This window comes from Lonchura striata, chromosome 3, assembly GCF_050655825.1.
Source record: "Lonchura striata isolate lonStrDom1 chromosome 3, ASM5065582v1, whole genome shotgun sequence".
In the NCBI taxonomy this organism is placed as follows: domain Eukaryota; kingdom Metazoa; phylum Chordata; class Aves; order Passeriformes; family Estrildidae; genus Lonchura; species Lonchura striata.
Window position 1 is genome coordinate 112,441,541 of NC_140705.1, and position 18,567 is coordinate 112,460,107.

Consider the following 18,567-nt stretch of genomic DNA (forward strand, 5'->3'; position numbering starts at 1 on the left):
TGTTATCAATGCCTTTGAGACAGCTGTGTGACATGGGGACATCAGGACATTTGCTGGCTTGCCTTAATTGGAGTGGCAACGTTGGTTTTTGGCCTGGCACAGCAGATCGAAAATTGAATTTACAAAATCAAACTGCAGTTATCTACATTCCTTGATGTCCTCCCAGGTGAGCTACTGGGCTTCATGCTAATAACTTCTAAAGCAAGCAAACTTCAGCTAATTACGTGCTAGTTTATTCTCCCTTGCTAAATTTTGGCAGGTTGCTTCTGTAAATTATGAAAAATAAATGTGAAATATGCAGATGTCTTTTGTTTGAAGCAGATGTTTGGTCCGCCTTGCCAGCATCTAATCAGCTGTTTCCCCAGAGTTTTTGGTTTCTCCCCCCACCCCCAATATTGTCCAAGAGTTTATGAAAACACGAAGGGTTGGGGGAGTGTAAAACAAGAGGACGTTGCTTTATTTTCCAGCCACCAGGTTTCAAGGTTACTCAAGGTAGATTTTTTAGGTGGTTGTCTTCCCTGGCTAAAGCCACAGCAGATGCTGGCAGAGAGCCCATAAGGCACAGTGTTGTCTGGGGGCAGAATTTGAATGCAACCTTGAGGGTGAGCTGGGAAGGAGCCAGTAAAAAGCTGGCTTTGAAGTCCTGACCATGCTAGGTGGCCAAGATGTTTGTGCATCCCCCAGGGGAGCCTCACAGATGGAGGAGGTAAAGATCTCCAGGGGTGCAGAGCAGCTCAAGGTGGGTGGCAGGATCTGTTCCCTTCCTTGTTGCCCCAAACCATCCCTCTCCATGCCCTGCTGACAAAGGCATGGGAGGAGGATGGATTGGCTGGTGTAGGGCCCCACGCTGCCTGGCTGGGCTAGGGGAGACTGACAGGGGGGTCTTGGTGCTTTGGTGGCTTCTCAGGCAGCACCACTCTTCTCACAGCTCAGCTCTGATCTGTCTTTAGCACTGCTGGAGCTCACCCTGGGTCAGGGGTGGCTCCGTGTGCTGGAAAAGTCTCTCCTCCAACCCGTGCTTCCAAAGAAAAGCTCAGCAGTCTCTGTTGTTGGGTCTCAAGGCAGTTTATTGCAAGTTATCTAAAAGATTTTCTCCTGGGGCTGCTGTGGTTTGCTCACAGCTCAGGCAGAGGCACACACACCTTGACATCCTCTCTGACCCCGACTGCTTCTTCTCTCCCCTCCAGGGCTGCTGCTCTCTTTTATATGGTACATTACGTGTTACATGTTTATAGTTTTTCCCCAATGCCTATTACCTATATTAAATGGTGCTTTTCTATCTTTTATATGGTACATTACATGTTACATGGTTACAGTTTTTTCCCAATGCCTATTACCTATATTAAATGGTGCTTTTCTATCTTTTATATGGTACATTACGTGTTACATGGTTACAGTTTTTCCCAATGCCTATTACCTATATTAAATGGTGCTTTTCTATCTTTTACATGGTACATTACATGTTACATGGTTACAGTTTTCCCCAATGCCTATTACCTATATTAAATGGTGCTTTTCTATCTTTTATATGGTACATTACATGTTACATGGTTACAGTTTTTTCCCAATGCCTATTACCTATATTAAATGGTGATTTTCTATCTTTTATATGGCACATTACGTGTTACATGTTTACAGTTTTCCCCAATGCCTATTACCTATATTAAATGGTGATTTTCTATCTTTTATATGGCACATTACGTGTTACATGTTTACAGTTTTCCCCAATGCCTATTACCTATATTAAATGGTGATTTTCTACTCTAAACCAATCTGTGAGTGCCAACATCACCAAGAACATGGAGGTAAGGAAGAAGAAAGAGGGAGGACAGGGCAGGCCCAAATACCTCCATCTTAAAACTTATAAGCCCCATGTATGAAACCAAAATCCCCCTGCACAGCACTAAAAAATTCTTCTCTCTACTTTGTGACTACTTCCACTATAATATCTAAACTTTTGTGACTTCTTGTTCTTCCAGCAAGGTTGGTAAATCATTCCATTGCTCAAACCCAAAATCACAGCTGTTTCCAGCTGCCTGCCAGGGTCTCAAATGCTTCTGACCTGGTCCCAGAACATCCAAAAATGTAGCACTATGGGCTACTTGCTGTGGCCTCCTGGTTATCACAGCTGCTGAAAGTGATGCCCCCTCCAGAAGTCAGATCCACACTAAACCTCATCCTTTTCTCCTGGCTTGAATTTTAGTTTGGACTTGCAAGACACAGGTGTGCTGACACAGCAGCTGTGCCTCCCTTGCTATGACACTGCACCCTCCCAAGGAGCATTTCTGTCTCAACAGCAGCATTTACTGGCTAGGTACCCACATAAAGTGCAGAAAATGTTTCAGATGAAGATTCCTCAAACCTTGAGAATCATCCTCCCTGCTGTTAAAGCTCCAGCAGGCTCATCAGAAGTTCAGTATAATAGTAATTATTTTTTCAGTAAGTGCTGAACACCTGCTTTGCACTTTCACAGCATTTGATTGTGCATTTGATTGTGCATGGATTTAAACTTCCAGCCCTCCTACAGGTTAAGTATCAATTTCCCCACTTTGCTTATAGGCAAACAGACACAGAAATAGGCAAAGTGATGTTTTCTTAAAAGGAGAAAAGATAAGTTTTGTGTTTAAAAGACTTTAAGGGTGTAATGTCATCCTGATTATACTGGTCCATGTCACAGCCTTCTACTGGACATATTTTTCCAGCTGCCATCAGGCTTCTCTTGTGGGTCAGCAGAAAGGCAGATATTTCTGCAGCACAATGTTGGGATTTGGCTCTGTGTGTTCAGAGCACTTCCTGTTTGAGTGGATCTGCTGATCATTTCCAAAATCTCCACTTTTACCTTAGGTGCTGGAAGATGAATAGCTGTCTCAGCTGATAACAAATGAGCATCTCCAGGAGCCAAAACATACAGAACAGTAGGCAACTTCTGAGCCATCAGTACTTCCATATTATGGTCCTACTTATTTTTTATCATGGCTGAAGCACAGATGAAGAGTCTGTTGTGATAGGTGCTTTGGAAGCAATTAAAATGAATAGTCCTTTCCCTGGGGACAGAGGTCTTGAGATTGTGGCAAGATGCTCTTTACTTGTAAATAGATTGCTGGAGGGAAGGATCATCAGCAGTGTAAGACTTCTAGGGATTTTTTTTTTTTTTACAGGAAAACTGAAAGGTGAGAAAAAACATTGCCAATTTTTATTAGTGTCTTTACATTTAGAGTTGGAAGAACCTGGGTTTGGTCCTTCCAAAAACAATTATTTAATCTGTTTTTATCATCAAGGAATACTTTTTTTTTAAGAAAATGAATCCTCACAAGGCAGCATGAATATATAGTCCTTTGATTATTCAAAAAAATTGTACAAATCAAAATAAATTTGCCTGAGCTATTTAAAATAATTAACCTTTGACAAACCTCCCTCTCTGGTAATGGAATAGTAACTATATGAATAAAAGATAAGTCATGATATTCAATGAATTACAATATTCATCCCATGAATTACAGGATAAGATAGCAGCATAATCTGGTTTTTATAACTGAAAAATGTCCTGAACAGTAGTCCCTGTACGCTTCAGGTTATTTTCTCTTTCTTTGAGGTGTGTGACACCTCTTGCATGAGGGGCTCCCAAAGTGATGCTAAGTGATGCTAAGTTTCGTCACTGCTCCCCAAGGCTATGACCCAGGACTTCCTTCCCTGCTCTGGGAGGGAATCTGTGCCTTAATGGGAAACCCAGGCTACAAAGGGATTTTCCTGAATTGTAACAGTAAGTGCAAATTATGATCCTGGGAGTCGCCTGCTATATAACCACGTACAATGCCAATAAACCAGGGGTGTAAACCACATGAGCATATGGACAAAATATGGTCTGAATGGCATGATTATGTTTCTCAGGCCATAATGAATTCATCCCAAGGTGCAACTGTGCATCTGTTGTTATAGTATTCATGATAGCAAACATTACAGTTAAGGTTGCAGTTTAACTCAAATTATAGCCACCTGTTTCCATTCACTAACAACTTTCTTAAAAATTATTCCTTCTGGACTGCCTCAAATCAGTTTTAAAATGGTCAGTCTTTTATATATTGATTTGGGGGGAAAATATGCTTGATTTATAGAGTAGGTAGGCTGAAAGCACTCCTGTCCTGCTCCCTCCTCATCATTCCAACCCTGTTGATTGTCACCAATGCATTTCCTTAAAAACAAATCAAATCCTCTGGCTTTTGAGAGACTGATCCAACTCACATTGATTTTTTGGTGAATACTGTATTGGGCTTTCTGAGGCTCACTTTGTGGCTGCTGGCATGGACTAATGCCGTGTAGGAACAGATCTGATTACTGCACATAAAGCTTCAGGTGCTTAGAAGTTAGGAGTCTTGTCAAGATTAATTTTCTACTGTATTTTCCTCCTTGTGTAGTCAGTAAGCATTGCTTACATGGCATGCAATCTTTCTTTATCTGGGAAAAACCCAAACCACAGTTTTTACAGACTGGAGATAAAAGTGTAGGATGCTTTATTCTTGACAGTTGACACCAAGGAAGGTAAATTTTTTAAAGCAAATTTATCATCCCTCTGGGAGGGATGAGATACCAAAAGGCTAAACAGTATTATAAAAAATTTAAAAATGGCAATAGAGCGGAACCTAGGTTTGGGTCTACAGACATCATGTTCTCTTTCAGTGTCTATCTTAAAATATTTTAATGCACAAGTCAACTTTGCAAATGTTTTCCAAGTTAAGATATACAAATAATAAAGGAGGGTCTGTTCCTCGTCCTTAAAACAGAGATCAGTATCAGTGATACATACAACATTTTGAAGTGTGAATGACCCTGAATGTGATAGACTCCCAATGAACATTTCTGGAGCAACACAATTTCTTAGCAAGTGTCCATAATATATCTGTTATTGAATGCTGTCCTTTGTGCTTTTGTCTGAGGGGAGTAAATTGTAGAAAATTGTTTGTTGTAAATTGTTGTTGAAACCATGATTTCAGTTTTGATTTGGCAGTATAGGGAGCTGTTTGGTGCACTTTTGCCTTGGGTTTCCTTGCAGTTCCCCTCCTGACAGCTGTGTGAGTGCAGGAGGGAGATTACACAGTTCTTGAAAAACTAACTCACCACGTCCTAGTCAGCTCCCTCTGAGGGGCAAATGCTGACCCTGCAGCCTGAAGGGCCAAGTTAGGCTCCAGTTTAATCCACAAAGGTTGGTAAAAATAAAAACATTTCCTTCCCTTGAGACTTCAGAGCATTGTTGCTCCTTTCTCTGCCTGCGTGTTGCTTACTGCCACTCTGGAAATGAATGCACAGTACATTAGGGTGCACAAAATCACAGAAGTGAGCTCCTTTGACTTCTGTTATGCAAGTGGTCCCACTCACAAGGGACAAGGAAGTGCACACAGAGTGCCTCATTTCTTATGTAATAGCATTGTTCAGCTTTTATAGATGTATAATCCAAAACATGGCTTGAGAAGGGGACTTTGCTTATGCTTTCTCAACAAAGGGGAAGTTGAAAAAAGCCTTGCCTACAATCTCACAGCCAGGCAAGGGCAGACTTGGGTTTGGAACTGAGATCCCAGCCCTGTGCTGACCCCTGGGGCTCTTCTCAGTGCTGGCTCTGCTGCCTTCAAGGGTGTCCATGCCTGGGAAGGTGAGAGCATTAATGGGTTGTAGTGCAACAGCTCTGTGAAACCTCTGCCAAGTGCACAAAAAATTTTCCATTTGGCCAAGTGACTCCACTGTCATTGTTACAAGCAGGGACAGCTGTTGTTGGAGATTGCTGGATATGGTAGTGAAAGACTGTGTTTTGTTTGGGGTTAAAAAAAAAAAATGTTACTGCTGTAATGTATGTAAAGTTACTGCTTTAAATTAGGACTTGCACAGCATTTTTGTTCATTTGCTCTCTTGTCAGCATGTTTTCTACCAGCCTGTTGTTCTCTTGGGTGGGACAGGGAAAGATGCTGGCAAGATGGGCAGATGGATGGCAAGCTGCCACTCAGCCTGGAGCTTTGCAGTCCACAGCTACCTGCACCCAGAGGGCTGCACGTGGCATGATTTGAAGCCTAAAAGAGAAAGTGAACTTTCAGTGACTCATTTCAAATAACTTTTCTCCTTACCTTTGTTAAAAGGTGCCTCAGTGTTATGACAATTAAAAAGAGGCATTGATATAATTATGTAGTAATTGCAGTAAATTATCAAGATGAAATCATTAAGGCAGCTTTATCTATTATTGCTGCTTAAGGTAGATGTCTCATTATATATATTTGGAAGAGAAGAAAGGAAGAATTCTCTTGCAGCTTTAGCATTACTAAAAAGAAAGGAAGATTGTGCTCTTTTGCTGCTGCTTACTGACACTGTCAAGAATAATGTGAGTGGCATGGAACCAAAGAAAAGTCTGTTCTTCCCAGAGCCCTAACTGAGAAGCATTATAGCTCATTTTATCAGGCTCTCAATTGTGAAGTGCTCTTGTTTTACTTGAACTTGCAGGCAGAGGAAATTATTTACTTCACAGAATAAGGGTATTTTTATGCTTACAAATTAGGCATTTGCAGAAAAAACTGTTATTTACATGGATGAATTCATAGGGGAGAACATGAAATCAACCACTTTCTTTTCTTTCCTCATGGAAATCTTGTGTGAATATTCTTGTTTTCTATTAGGGATGTAAGAGGAAAGAAGGGGCAATATTGCTTCAGTCTGTCCCTCTCAACAGGCTTTTAACATGGGCACACAGTCCAGAATGTCTGCTGGTGGCAGTGATATCTCTGATTTCCAAGATTTGGTGAATAGCAAAATATGAACAATGATGCAACTTTTGTATTCCTTCATTTTTGTTTATTCTTTTGCATACACTTATCAATGTTTTCAAGACAAAGCAGCAGTGTCTCACTCAGGGGATTGGTAATTGGATAGAGAGCCTTTCCCCTCTGGGTCAGGGGCTCAGATTTGTCACAGGTCAGTACTGTTGCTATCGTGTGGCAGCTGCCCAGTGGCCCTTTATGAAATGGGTTGGTGGTCCCAGTTCACTGCCTGGAGCAACCTGAGGGTGCCAGTGCAAAACCAACTGCCGGTAGAAAAGAGGAATTGAGCTGGGGCATAATGCTCACAGTTTGCATGAACTTAAAAAAAAAAATCTAGATCCTCAGCTGGTTTAGATTTGTCATAAATAAATGAAGTGTAGTTGCAGTGATATCACCAGCTGATTAAAACAGAACTCACTGTGGTGGGACTGTTTTAGTAATCTAAAGGTTACTAACATTACAGTAATATTTTAAGTAAAGATGAAAATTATCAATCCAAGTATCTTAGAAATGAAATCACATTTAAAACAAATTCAGGCTTCCTGAAATTTGGAATAGCACTAATTCTTTCATCTCGTGGTGCCCTGAGATAACCACGCAGTTATGGTTAATGGATTTTACTGTCTGTTGTCCCAAAGGAGGTGAAATTGGAGTTCAAAGATACATTAGTCTCCAATTTTTCATGACTCTCTGCTTTTAATGGCTTTGCCTGTGCTTCTGCCAGGGCAACAAACCCAGGCAAGCAATTCTGAATTGTTGAGGTGTGGTGGTGGAAGAAGTAAAGTCTTCCACCAAGGAAGCTCCTAGCACTAGGGGACCATAAACATCTCACAAAACTTAAAAAAACCCTGAATTTCTAGAAGTTAAGAAGTAGTTATCTCTGATTTCATTGAAGTCTTGTTTAAGAGGAGTCTCAGTCTTGTCTGACAGTGTCCAAAAGAAAGTAAGAGAACCATCTGCTCTTGAACAAAAGTACTTCTGTTATGCTGAGATTTTGCTGTAGCATTTCAAATCTGAGTTATTTTGGTACTTATTTCAACAGGAACAATACAATAGAAAGGGTGTCTTAATTTTGTCGTAGAAGTGAGCCTGAAGTGAAATATTTATAAATTCTCCAAAGTAATTCTGTGCTTTAAAGGGCACATTCTCTGTTTGTACAGGGTGTATCATGGAAAGAAGTTCAACTTCTTTGAAATGCAGACTTCAGCCTTAATTACAGACTAGTGACTAGCACTTCCATTGCTTTAGGCTTAAAACTGATGGAGACAGAAAAGTAGCCTCTTCTCAGTAATTTCTTTTCTTCATAATGTATAACTTATATTCTCTTTCTTTAAATTAACTATTCCCATGTCTGGTATAATTTAGGGAGCAGGCTAGCACAATGTTGTTGCTTTTTCTTACCTCAGAGCTACTAGATGAGGGGACAAAATGGCAAGGAAGAAAAAAAGAGAGAGGATTGAAATTAGGATAGAGGATAGAATGGGTGGTGAAATAACATTTTTACTGATTCAGCCTGTGCTGAACGATTCAGTGTTATTTTTTGTGCATCCCTGGTTGCTGGTTATGGACAAAGACTAGAAGATTTGCCAGATGTCTTAAAAAAAAAAAAAAGCCAATTATCAAAGTGTTCTAATCCTCTCTAGTGTCAGATTCCTTCACAAACTTGTACCTTGTGTCATTCATAGCTTAGTGACTCAGTATGTTGTTTGTTTTTCAAAGTCTGACCTGATTTACTGTCTAGGATCAATCAGGGCCATGATGATACAAATACAGTGTTCAAAGACATTTGCTTCAAAAGGATCAGTTTCAGTATTTACAGAGCTGAAGGTGGTGGGATTCAGCTACAGATTAGTCCAGCCATTAGAAAAGGAGGCAAACACTGCTTGTGCAAATACTTTCGCTACATCTAAATTGAATAAACTGAGGCTTTGGAAAAAGGAAGGGTAAAAATTCCAGCTGCCTCCTTTCTTTCTAGCTGAAAGTTGGAGGTACAAGGGTGTAGCTCAGCTTACCTTATTCAGTCACCCAGAAAAAGACACCACTTGAATGCACTCTCTGAATAGAAGGCACAATGGAAATAGCAACGTCACACAACAGAATGGCTTCTGCCAAATCTCCTTAGCCTTTCTGCATGATCACCAGGATCAGCAATCTGTTAACCAGCCCATTCTCCAGGTTTTGCTGTGGCAGTATGCTTTAATTTCAGATTACTCTTGCACATACACAAGGAACAAATAATTCTTGAGGGATGGTTTAAAGAGGAAAAAAGCATGACAAAGGAAATGTCACAATCCAGAAGAGCCAAATATTGGAAGGTGAAGGGAAGATTAAGAAGAAATTGCCTGTTACAGAACTTCATTAAAGCCATTTATTAGCTTTGTAATGCCTAACAGTCTTCTGGCTCCAGAGTTTTTTCATATAGGGGGTGGATAAGGGCACATTTCACTTTCATTTGCATTCTTGATCCCTGCTGCTCTGTTTATGGCATTGATGCTATTCATACAGTCTTTGCAATATTAATTTTTAATTTATGATGCTCATTAGGAGACACTTAAAACAGAACAATTATCATTTATCTTGATATATTATTTACTAAGACTTGCTGTCATGGTTAGGGACCTGTGATTAGTGGGAGGGGAATAAAAAGCAGTTCCAAAAAGTGCGTGGCTGGATGGACTGAGTCTGAGGAAATAGTTGTCACCACCCAAGGCCTGAAGTTCTGATGTCTAAGCAAGAGACTTGCAGCACCTAATCAAAACTCAGGAGGAACCATTGAAGACAAGACTGGGACAGTGCTTAATGAACCTGCAGGATAATATTAATGAAACTCTCCTGTAAACCACCAGCTCATCAATTATTCATCCTGCTTTTGTCCTGGTACTTTACTGTCTTCCCTTTTTGTCTCAATATAATTACCTTTTTTTTATTCCCTATATCCTCATTTTCTTTTTGTGGTTTTGCTGACGTGTACCCCAGTAGCACTTCCTCCCTGGGAAATTCTGTTTCTTGAGGCAACTGCACTGTATCCACAGAAACAAGAGAGGTAAATTGTGTTTTTTGAAGGCATTTGGATAACTGTGCTGCATTGATTAAGACTTAGTAAACCAGATCATTGACATGACAGCCTTGGAGAACCTGATTTGTTAAAGGCAACCACACTGGAAACTCAGAATAATTTATGCAGTTCTTAATTTATTGTTAGGGTTTAGTATGTTATTGTAATACTATATTGTTATTATATGGGAAAACAGAATTTTGAATAGTAGTGACTTACTAGGAATATATAGACATGCTCTTTCCTCTCCCTCTTCCATAACTGCCCCTCTTACAGGACTTCTGGGAATCACAGCCTTTAGTCTCCGAGTTCCTAGGTTGTTTATAATGTACGCTTGTGCAGAAGAGAAGGCAAATTGGATGTTTTGCAGCCTGATAATTGCAACTCTGCATCTGAAACCACTTGTGGTATTTTTGACTCTGTTTTACTTTGTTATTTTTAGACTTCCTGAAAGGGGTATTATTTCTGTTTGTTTTCTGTTTGACATCAAAGCAGGAACAACAAATTACTAATTTTGTAATCTATTCCCTGAACCCTTGGCTTTCAATTTTTTGAACCATTGCACAGCAGCAGTGAAGCTGTATGTAGAAAACCTCAAGGACCAATACCATCAAACACCTTTGAGACACATGCACCATTCCCTGCCTCTTTTCTGTTGAAAATCTTGACACTGTGACTAATCTCAAAGGCAACCACTGTATTGATAAACTATATTTTCTAGGGGGAAGGATAGGGAAGGAATTACAAATTATGAGGTTCAGCAATTCTGGCACTTTTTTTTCCTCTTCCACCTTCTGGATTTTGCACGCTTGTATTTAGAATGTATTTATATCAGAAAACAAAAAAAAAACTGTGTCTGGTGTTATGGGAAAGCTGATACAACAGTCTGTGATGACTCCTTCAAAATAGTGTGATAAGGACAGCACACAATGCTGCAGCTTGTATTTATGCTATGTAGCATGTTTCATCTCCAAACCAGTTTAAAACTTTACCAGAGTCATCTTTGCAGCACTCCTGTGTGCAAGGCACATAGGCATTGTCAGCCTCTTTGTTATGTCAGATAAGAACTTCATTAGGCCCTGGGATGCAAATACAGAAAGACACAGGAGGATGTATCAATACACAAATCAGTAGCTCATGTTATTTTGCACCCTGTTGTAGATTCAGATCCTTTTGTAAAGAAAGCACTGCAGAGTGATGTTTTCTGCCCCTTCCCCAGCAAGACCAGCTTTGACGACTGCTGAAAATAATTGGTGTTTAGAGCTAGTCATATCTAAACCCAAGAATATTTATCTGATAATATTTTTTTCTCATTAATTGACAAAATACTCCCAAAGAGTTCCCTTATTTTTATTCCAGGTGAACCCACTTAGATAGAATTTTAAAACCCATTGACATCATTTGGAGATGTGAATCCTGTGCTCTGAGATGTCAAACTGCAAACCCCACACAGGAGCTGGCTTGTCTGCTGGAAACCTTACAGCTGTGCTAGGGTGGTGTGCTCCTGGGCTCACTCTGATGGGGCAGGGGGACCAGAGACAGGCAGCATTGCCCTCGTGCAGTGATAAATGGAGGTTTCCTCATGCCCCCGTGCTCCCTCTGCAAGCAGGCACCAGGATTCCAACAGCCCGACTGAAAATGAGTGTTGGATTAAAATCAAGACACTCTAGACTTTTCTAGCCATTCCAGCTGGTTGTACAGGGTTTCATTCATCACCTCTAAAGAACGTTTTTGGATTAGCCTTACATCTTTCCAACCAAATCCAACCTTAGCTGCTCTGGTAATTTAATGTTAGAATTGCAATTTACTATAAACCTTCTTAGCAGGCAGGTAATCAACTTAACAGAGTTTATTGCACAAGCAGCTGTTCAGCAATCTAATATTATTATTTTTTTTACCTGTTATTTGCAGCTGCAGAACAGGATAAATCCACATTAGTTCCAGTCTGCCTGACAAACAATCTCATCTCTGCCATGTTCTAATTTTTGATAACTTTCAAGATGTGGCTTCTGCAAACTATGAAGCACATAAATTGAACCAAATAACTTTGAATAAAACAAGCCTGCTTAGTTTCTCTGGTTTACATGCCAAAGGCTTGGCAGTTATATGCCACGTTAGTGATTTCTTTGTGTTTGTTTATTTTTGGCTTCTGCTTTTTTTCTTTGTTTCAAAAAGGGTTTACCTGTGTTTGTCAGTGGTTAGTGAAATTGCCAATGTTTTAACATGATAAGAGGAAAAACCCCAGGTGCTTATGGCATTTGAAACAAGGTACAGCAATGAGGTGAATAAGCGTGTTCTTTGGTGTGCTGTAACAATATCGGGGCTTTTAGACCACAATCCTGTTTCCCTAAAGCGTTCTTCATGATCACATTCAGCTTTCATTGAATGCGGCAAGGGGGGAAAACTGATAGTGTGCATGTCACTGCATTGCATGGCATAGCTCTTTTAATGCTGGCCCTTTATAATCTTTGTAAGGTCTTGTAACTTTTCTGATTTTTGCCCAGGGATAACTTTTCCTTTATTTTAACATATTTCCTTTTGTCTGGTTTGGCCAGTAATTGACTTTGTCCTTTTTTCATTTATTTCTCTGCCTCCTGGTCGTAGCATCTTCTCCCTGGAGTCTCAGGTTAGAAGTTTTCCCTTTTGTGAAACCATGACAGGTGCCTAATTGAATGATGAATGTCCCTTTATTACTCTGTAATTGAACTGCCAGCTTTTTGATTGGTTTGCGGAGATGCTCCACTCCTCATCAAGCACTGCGGGGGGCTCCAGGGCTGGCAGCCTGGGCCTACCCTCCATCTGTCTAATCGCATCTCTCCCCTACTTGGCTTTTGGGTGGGGAGGGGGCTCGGGGGGGGGAGGGAAATCATAATAAATTATGCTAATTCTTCGTGGCTGCGACAATGGGGACGCGGCGCCGTTGCGCGCGCGGCGGTGGCAAAGGCGAGAATTAGTTTTGTCGCCGTGGCTGCCTGGCCTGACAGGCCCTCGATGAAGATTAATGGCCCTCACCTGAGTGACAGAGCGGGGGATTGCGGGGCAGGGAGGGTCATTCATCATACTCTGACAGGTGTCATTCACCGCGACAGCCGCGCCACCGCCGCCTGCCTTGGCGGTTCCATTTTTCTGCCAGTTAAGCAAGGAGTTTAATAACATCCCCAGAATTAAAACTCATTCTTTGTAGCAGGTCTGACAGCTGAAAATAAGAAAATCAATTCTTCACATGTTATAGCACAGTTAACTGACTAGGGTTTTGACTTTAATTTAGTCTTTGGGCTGAATTTCAAGTAGGCTGCTTTTGTAAGACATCATCTATTAAAATATACCAATAGCACTAACTTCACTTTTATTATTGTGGCTGGATTAAAATGCAGCCTTTAATAGTGGATGTCATCTTCATTTGGTGCAAACTCAAGCTCTTACAGCTCTGGTGAGAGATATTCGACTTCATCCTCATTAGTGATGTTTATAGCTTCTCTCTTCATTAATATTGATCCCTTAAACTACAGAGAAAAACAAGACAGCCACTAATACCAACTACTTTGTATCATTAAACTGTTTGGATTTCTTGGTTTCAGTCATTATGGCAAGCTGAATAAAATATTTCAGAAATAAATAAATAAATAAATAAATAAATAAATAAATAAAATAAAAAAGAGACAGCCCAAACTTCTGGCTACTTTTGGTGGGAAGAACCAGGTTATCCTTATGGCCCTGAGTGCTGATGGCTTTGTGCTTCTAAATGGGGCTGGCTAATCCTGTGGAAGGCTTGGAAACGGACTCTGAGAAAGCACCATTAAAATAACAATCTTAGTATTTTCTTCATATCTCAGCTAGTGAGGCTAGGATAAAAATGTTTGTTGCCTGTTTCATTTAACTCATTCAGACTGCTGTAGCCAAGGGACAGGCATGACCAGCTGGAAGCTGTGCCATGGAAACATGAATGAAGAAGACAGATCAATGTCTGTTTGTGTAACTTGGGAGGTTTATGATTCACCAGTGTGACACCACCACGAAAAATGCAACCAGGATGCAGAGAAGGGTGAGACCAAGTGTTTCCAGTGGACCTGGAAGTATTATTGTTGCTGTATAAGGTCAGAATGAAGCTTTATCCACAGAAATGTGTGTGGTTTGGATCGATGGAATCTAGAAGGATTAATTCCACGTGGAGTAAGTGCCAGAAAAAGGCTGCTAGGGTGATCAGGAAAATACAGAGCTGTTCAGGAGAGAACAAAGGATCCCAGCTTGCTGGGACTAACAGAATGAGGGCTGAGGAGGACTGTGGCTGCTCTCTGCAAATACTTCAGGGGAAGTAAACATGGGGAGTTGAGGAGAGGGCTGTCTTGGTGGGACAGCCCAGGCCATTTCTTCCCATTCTGTGTTCTTATAAAACAATGTAATTTGTCTCCATGTAGATAATAAATCAAGAACTGAAAGAAATTGCATGTGCACCTCTCAGTCTCGCTGAGATATTGTGGGGAAGGAAAGGTTTGGTTTAGAGGTGGTGAGGGGGGACAGGAATTTATCACACATTAGGAAATGTATTTCTGTTTCTGCTGCAAGTGGAGAGGGAGTACAGGACAGCCAGGCTTCTCCTCAGACACTCATTCAGGTATCTGGAGTTACACGAGAGAAGTTTGTATGCCTCAGTGGTGTAAATAAGGAGTTCTGTGATTATATTTTTTATAGAGGGCATCTTGCAGTAAGTTTTAAATTCTTGTAATTTTTTTCCCTCTACTCAATGTAAAATGTTAAATTTTATCCTGTGGAGGCTACTAGTATATAAGGGCAAAGGAATGCCTCTGACCAAGAATTATGTACAGTGGCATGTTTGGGACCTGTCTGGCTCTTGAAAATTCAATAGCACCTTGGGCTCTATTTGGTGCCAGTTTTATCCTGGATTGGAGGAGAAGGATCATTGATATGATAAATGTTCGTAAGTTTGCTTTTATTATTTTTTAACTGTGCAGCCAAAATAATGTTTATTCTGAATATTTTTAATGTGTAGCTACATGGTGTATAAATGAAGTGAAAATAGAGAAATGGAAGGGCTTAGGTGTTTTCTAGTAGAATGATTGCTCTTGTTTTCAGTATCGGTCATAGAAATGAGAATTGGTTTAAAATTATGGGAGTCACTGAATATTTGGAAAGCAAGTCTTTTCACTAAAGGCAGGTTTTTCATAAGGCAACTCTAAATAAAGAAATGCTTATGAACCCAAATAAATATGCCCTCTAATAACTTTTATTTCAGGTAATAAGATAAACATGATTAAAACATGCCTTTTACCTCACTAATGCAAATGGCTCTATGTTAAGTTACTTCAGTTTTTCCTTTCTCAATCTGGCTGTCTCTGCACTCCAAAAAGAAGACTCAGTGAGATTTACACATGCAAAAAATAGGAACTTCACAGAAATACCTGCCTCTAGGTATAAATTAATACAAGTTTGTTCTTTGGAGTCTTTTTTCCCTAAGCCACAGCTATCTCACAAGCATCTCACCTACCTTTCCTCATCATTGTCACTCTAATCTGATGACAAGCAGTTGCCTTGAATTTCCATGTATTTATACCTTAGTGCAATTTATGTGCTCAGAGGCACCCAATGACTTGTCAGAAGATGCTGCAGGATCTTTTAGAAGTTTCTCCCCAAATGGAAAGTGAACGTTTTGATGCTTTCTGTGGTAATTTTCCATAGAAGCAATTCCTAACATGCACATTGTGCCTGCCAGGCTTAGTCAATCACAAGGAAAATCTTTCTTTATTATCATCTATTATGCAATAAAATCTTTATCCTAATCAGTTTTTCCAAGAATTTGTAATAACTAAAGACTGCTGGAAAGTTTTGGATACTTCATGTTAGCAGCTGCTGAAGGCAGGATGTGATCTCACAAGGTCAAGGTGGGAAAAGTGATACTGAAGGCCACCAAGTGAGTGGGTGACTACTGTGAGTCCACTGTGTTTTGCCAAAATCTGACTTTTCTCTGTAATTTAACATTAAAACGTAACACTGTATAGAACTTGCCATTTGACATCATCCAATAGGGCAGGATATGTAATTCCAATTTAGGAAGTGCTGACCCTGGTGAATTGTGAGGCAGAGATGAGATTTGCACCCTGTTCTGCATTCCCTCAGACAAGCTGGCCTAGTTATTTTAAGATGTAGGAAGGTATTAACCAGTGAAAATAAAAATAGCAAAAGGAGTGCTAAAGTAGCTTCTTACTGAGCTCACTGTACTTCCTGTTCTAATTATTTTCACTCAGCTCCTAAGCACTGCCAATAGTTCATTTTTTCTTTTTTTTTTTCTTTTCTTTTTTTTTGTCCCACCATGTATCCTGGCACCTGTTCATCATGGCTTTATTCTGGGTGACAACATCTGTATGGAAATCTTCAACAATGTTTTGGGGTTTTGAGTGGATTCTTATTACATTACTTAAACCAAAGGAAATGTATTTCCACAGCATGGCCTGGCTTAGGTGAAGGTTTCACTGATTTTAGGAGCCTTAATGACTAGAGTATATAAAATCTCTTGGGCATTTTAAGTGGATTTCCCAGCCATCCACAAGTTTGCTAATCTATCCAGAAGGAAACTCTTAACTACCCATGCCTAGGCACCACCATGGGAAATCTTGAGTATTGCTACCTCCACTCACTACTGTGCTCTCATCCAACTAAAATCAACAAAGTTAACTAACTTAGCTGAGCGGAATAATTTTTAATTTTACCATTAGATATTGACCATTTTGTCAGCTGTTTTGTGGTTATAAAAAGGCATTCAATTCATTTTTTTATGTAAGTGATGCTTTTATCCAGGATAGCTTCAGATGCATAGTCACTGATGAAAGTGTAAAGTATTGAAAGTTTGATATTAAGTGTACAGCAATGAGAACATGACTTAAAGAGGAGGTTATGCAAGCAATTCGATTCTAGCAGGCTCAATTACAGTAGAAGTTAATTTGATAGGGATCATAGACCTACACTGTAGCCAATTAGTAGGATGAAACTGGAGTACGCACAACAAAAGGGCCTGATAATAAGCAAAGTGCTTAGGAACAGAAGCCAAATGAAAATGAAATAAAAGGCTGTCATCCAAAAATCTCTGGTCTTGAGAACATGGGACAGCCTCCAAATGGATGATTATGGCATTTATCACAAGGTACATTGGGTCAAAATACCCATTAAGTTTGGTACAGAAATTTCATAAACAGGAAACTACATAAAGAAAAAGGTGATTTGGAAAAGGAAGAAAATGCTAATCTAATCTGCTACCAGTTCTCTTGGATCTTCAAAGGTAACATAGGTGCTTATATTCATTCTGCCTTTCAGATCATAATTCCTTGTCTGAGTTAGGATCCTGTTTGCTTTAGGTTTGGTGGTGGCACTGTGGCAGAGAGGTGTTTCCAGGGGCTGGTCCAACCTAGTGGTGAGGGACAATAAACTTTATCAGTGACACTTTCCCCTGACAGGCAGGACCTCAAGGTTCACCTGAAGCACATCAGATCAAAATTTGAATATCCTCTGCTACGAGGTGGACTGGTTCTAGCTGCAGGAGAACAAATGGAGGGGTGGACAGCACCCCAAAACCAGGCACTGCATGGTGACACTGCAGGTAGATGGCACTTCAAGGCATGATGGCAGAAAATAAGATGTATGCTTTAAGGTATAATGCTGCAGAATGACTTTGGCAAGCTGCAGATGATGCTACCAGAATCTAGAAGAGCTACAGTAAATAATATATGGTAGCTTGGTAAGATGGGCTATTGGATGATTCCTTGTGGAGACTGACCCAATGGCACAGGGAGGGGGTGAATCAAGGCAGCCTCTAGAAAAACAAATACTCTCCTAAAAAATGACACTTGGAAAGGTTTGGGGCAGAAGGAATGAAAATGACGTTGCAAGAAGAAACAGCAAGGGACAGACTCCACCACAATTCTGAGGGTGTTTGAAAGACAGGTGACTTATCAAAGAAAATAAATTTGAGATTATGCTGAGGAGTCCCATTGGAACCATGCTAACAGATTTGTTTTAAGGCCTGAAAAGACCTTTATGTTTATTACTTTTGTAATACAAACCAAATCACCTTGTATTTTAATTTTGCACTAAGCTGCTAATGTTCATTATCTCAACATACCAGGTGCTTACAATAAGAAGGTTTATTTCTAGAATATTTCAAATTGTTAAAATATACCATCTTTTCCTTGCTTAAAATGCTCTCTTTTTTAATTATTAATTTTGTCTTTGTGGCTACCAACTATTTCATCATCTTGCCCCTATTTTCTGCTGGTTTAGAGATCAACACATGGTTGTCTTTCATTCATATTCAAAGTGGATTACTTTTCATCATGTGATGCAATAATCAGACACCAAACCTCCTATTCCTTGTTTTGTGTAACACAGACACATTACAGAAGTGTGTCAGTCAGTGTTACTTCCTTTACCAAAAAGTAATTTTATTAGTAATTGCTCAGTTGATAAAACCTGTCTTTTTTTCCTCCATCATAAACTAGTGAAGTAATTAGTATTAATTAGCATTAATTCTAATCTTTCTTAGTTTTATACATATCTCATCCAAAATCAGTGTTTTCATAGCTTCTCATAAGGCCAACGTCAGGCTGTTCATCTTAGCATTATCTTAATTATCCTATTTATGATTTCTAGTCATTAACCTTCTCCCAGACGATAGATGAATCAAATCAAAAACATGGATGGAAAATCCGTGGCATG

General features: G+C 39.9%; 1 protein-coding gene across 3 annotated transcripts in view; it reads left to right on the top strand.

Moving 5' to 3' along the window:
• LOC146768063 (uncharacterized) overlaps nucleotides 1–18,567 on the top strand; it is a 518,279-nt gene that overhangs the window by 354,091 nt on the left and 145,621 nt on the right. For 2 of the 3 annotated variants that reach the window (XM_085577230.1, XM_085577229.1), the window contains one exon: nucleotides 1–18,567. This exon is cut by the window's right edge and continues 14,545 nt beyond it. The exons of the other annotated variant lie outside the window; for it this stretch is intronic. The gene's annotated coding sequence lies outside the window, so the exon portion shown is untranslated. 3 annotated transcript variants of the gene reach the window in all.